Source organism: Mizuhopecten yessoensis, unplaced genomic scaffold, assembly GCF_002113885.1.
Source record: "Mizuhopecten yessoensis strain PY_sf001 unplaced genomic scaffold, ASM211388v2 scaffold1181, whole genome shotgun sequence".
Classification (NCBI taxonomy): domain Eukaryota; kingdom Metazoa; phylum Mollusca; class Bivalvia; order Pectinida; family Pectinidae; genus Mizuhopecten; species Mizuhopecten yessoensis.
Window position 1 is genome coordinate 10,457 of NW_018403918.1, and position 3,917 is coordinate 14,373.

The 3,917-nt window shown below is 36.8% G+C and overlaps 1 long non-coding RNA gene across 1 annotated transcript; it reads left to right on the forward strand.

The window, feature by feature from the left end:
* Positions 1-492: 492 nt before the first annotated feature.
* On the forward strand, positions 493-3,274 carry LOC110458228. The gene is made up of 2 exons (XR_002463775.1): positions 493-1,945; positions 2,206-3,274. It is a non-coding gene; the product is annotated as an uncharacterized LOC110458228 (long non-coding RNA).
* Positions 3,275-3,917: the final 643 nt, after the last annotated feature.

The following is a 3,917-nucleotide window of genomic DNA, read 5'->3' on the forward strand; positions in this document are numbered from 1 at the left end:
TCTAGACGATTTATCAAGTTAGAGTAAGGAATGACTATTATATACATTGGTAATTTCTGTGACAAAGCGAAAAGTTAACAACAAAAACAGATAATATCAAACAAGGGTGGTTGGCGGAGTGGCGCAAGGACGGTCGGTAACAAGAAGCCCAGAGGGCCTGTATCGCTCAACTGGATATCTAAGCAATCATGGCAAAATATTCTCCAAATAAGATCCCAGGGATAGTGCCAGACCCCAAAGCCAATTATTGTAGCACCACCATTTATACAATTTTGAATCCCCACAACCTAAGAATGCTTCCAGTCAAATTAAGATAAATTCCAATCAGTGGTTAAGAAGTGTTTGAAGAAATTGTTGACTGACGATCGCGACGGACGACAGGCGATGGCCATGGACAGACAATGGATGTCACGGTATGGCATGAGCTCACCTTGGTCCTTTTGGAAGGGAGATAACTCCTACTACATGATATAACAACAACAACAATAATTGTGAGATCTATTTATTACTAGTACACTGTGCACGCATGACAATCTGTCTAGTAGGAGTATTTGATTTGACCTTAAGTAGTTTATGTATTTTTTTTACAGGATGGCATGCCATAAGTATTAGCTTTACTTAAGGAATTCTATCACCAAACACTGTTACAGGGAAATGAAATAAACAGATGAAAAATATCAACAATACTTTTCTGGTTATTATGCTAATACAATATGCAAAATACATAACTTACTCTATTCATTTGTGGCAATATTGATATTGTTGATATTGTTCACAGACTCTCAATGCCGCTGTGCACTGATGGGTATCGAACGGGGAGAAGCAAATTAGTTTGATCACTGTGTAATAGCCCATATAGTGCCTGTGTACCTATACTATACCAGGAAATACAGCATCCCACTGAAATACTCAACAACAGGTATGTTTGTGTTGGTAATATTGTCATTAAAGGTATCAAATTTAATATGTGTCTCTGTCACACAAAAAACAACAAGGATCAAAATGTCTGGTTAATGAACACAATTCCAGCAAAAAACACTGACAAAACTCTATTAAAGTTATCACTGAAACACTTATTTACCTAAACACAATACCTAAGTACACATAAACAATGCTACATACAACATATTGTACTGGACTACTGCAGTACCAGAGATATACACATTATAGTTACGTACATTTTGGTATACTTTACTAAAGAGCTGTTCCTCATGATATGCTGTAGGACACATGTTCTGTGTGTGCAACAGCTCAATGGTAACAGCTACATAAACGTCACAAAATTATACAGGAAGGTAACAAAATCATACTTGAAGGTCAAATTATCATTCATGAAGATCACAGTATCATACAATGTCTTGAAGGCCAACCTATCATACAAGAAGGTCACAAAATCATACTTGAAGGTCACACAATTGCAATCATACATGAAGGTCAAACTATCATATATGAAGATCACAGTATCATACAATATCATGGAAGTCAAACTATCATACATATAGGTCACAAAATCATACATTAAGGTCAAACTATTATACATGAAGGTCACAAAATCATACATGAAAGTCAAGCTATTATACATGAAGATCACAGTATCATATGTAACAGGGATATATATATTTATTGTGTGTAAGACTTTGAATGGATTTTAATATCATGAAAGGTCTTGGTGTAAGGAACCTTAAATGGTTGGTTGGTAGTATAGTTGTGTGATGAAAGAATGTGGTGCGAGGACCCTTAATGTTTGTGTGTTACCTGTATGTAAGAATGTATGGAATGTGAGTACTTTTAGTCACATGACATCAACGGACATTTTTAATGGTCATAGCTAACAACTGCATGATTTTTAATTTAACTAATATCACTCAGCACCAAGGCGTTGAAGGGTATAGATCGACTTTTGATATCAGAAGAGATTTGAAGTATTACGAATATAGAGAACTGGGTGAGTTTTTAACCATATATGTTCTATTATTATCATTTATATGTATATTCTGTAAGGTATTATCAGAATATTGGTAAAATGTAATGTTTAAATTATTATTTCACTACAAATGTATTTAATCATAATATTCTGATTAAATGTAAAGAAATGGATAAAGAGTAAGTTTTCAGTTTTCCAGATGTATATAATTTCTGTATTCCAAATTATAAAGGGTAGTAATTAGTATTGTTTTACAAGGTATTTATTTATTTCATTTACAGTATGACATGGTTAACACTGGGTATACATAACAACTGCCGGTCGTACGACGATTATTAGGCAAAGGGATTTGTGTAAACCCCCGCAGGATCTGTGGGGTAAGTTTGAAGTGCATTATTTTATATGTAGAGATATTTTGTAAATAATAGTATAAGGTAATTTCATATCTATTGTATATTGATATGTAAAAGTAAATTCGGTATTATTGATATGTACATTGTAAAAATAATATTATATTTTTACATGGAGCGAATCAAAAACTATTCTAATGTACTATTATGCATTATTGTGATAATTGAAGTATATGTACGAGTTATGTCCCTTGATGTAAATAGATTCTGTGAGAGAATTGAGTGAATGTGTAATGTGTTGTATTTGTACTTGCAGGGTTTTTTAAACCACAGAATAAAAGGCATAAAAGAACCCAACAGTGTTTTGTGGATTTTACACACGAATATAGCACTGAAACACATACATGAAGGTCAAACTTTCCTACATGAAGGTCACAATGTCTTACATGAAAAGGTCATTGGATACTACATGTCCAACTGCTCGGCTCCATGCACCTTTGGATGTCCTATGATGTCTGAATATGTTATCTGGAAGCTTACTTAATGTTTACTTAATGTATATAAACAAACACAATCAACAAGGAAGTTAAAAAGCAACAATATTGAAGGCAGCTGGTCAGGCTACGATACATATTACCCCGCGGGACACAGTGATACATACTGTAGCACTTTTGGCTACAATACACATTACCCCGCGGGACACAGTGATACATACTGTAGCACTTGTGGCTACAATACACATTACCCCGTGGGACACAGTGATACATACTGTGCACTTGTGGCTACAATACATATTACCCCGCGGGACACAGTGATACATACTGTGGCACTTGTGGATACAATACATATTACCCCGCGGGACACAGTGATACATACTGTGGACTTGTGACTACAATACATATAAACCCGGGGGACACAGTGATACATACTGTGGCACTTGTGGTTACAATACACATTACCCCGCGGGACACAGTTATACATACTGTGGCACTTGTGGCTACAATACATATTAACCCGCGGGACACAGTGATACATACTGTGGACTTGTGACTACAATACATATAAACCCGGGGGACACAGTGATACATACTGTGGCACTTGTGGTTACAATACACATTACCCCGCGGGACACAGTGATACATACTGTGGCACTTGTGGTTACAATACATATTACACCGTGGGACACAGTGATACATACTGTAGCACTTGTGGCTACAATACACATTCCCCCGTGGGACACAGTGATACATACTGTGCACTTGTGGCTACCATACATATTAACCCGCGGGACACAGTGATACATACTGTGGACTTGTGACTACAATACATATAAACCCGGGGGACACAGTGATACATACTGTGGCACTTGTGGTAACAATACATATTACCCCGCGGGACATAGTGATACATACTGTAGCACTTGTGGCTACAATATACATTACCCCGTGGGACACAGTGATACATACTGTGCACTTGTGGCTACCATACATATTAACCCGCGGGACACAGTGATACATACTGTGGACTTGTGACTACAATACATATAAACCCGGGGGACACAGTGATACATACTGTGGCACTTGTGGTTACAATACACATTACCCCGCGGGACACAGTGATACATAATGTAGCACTTGTGGTTA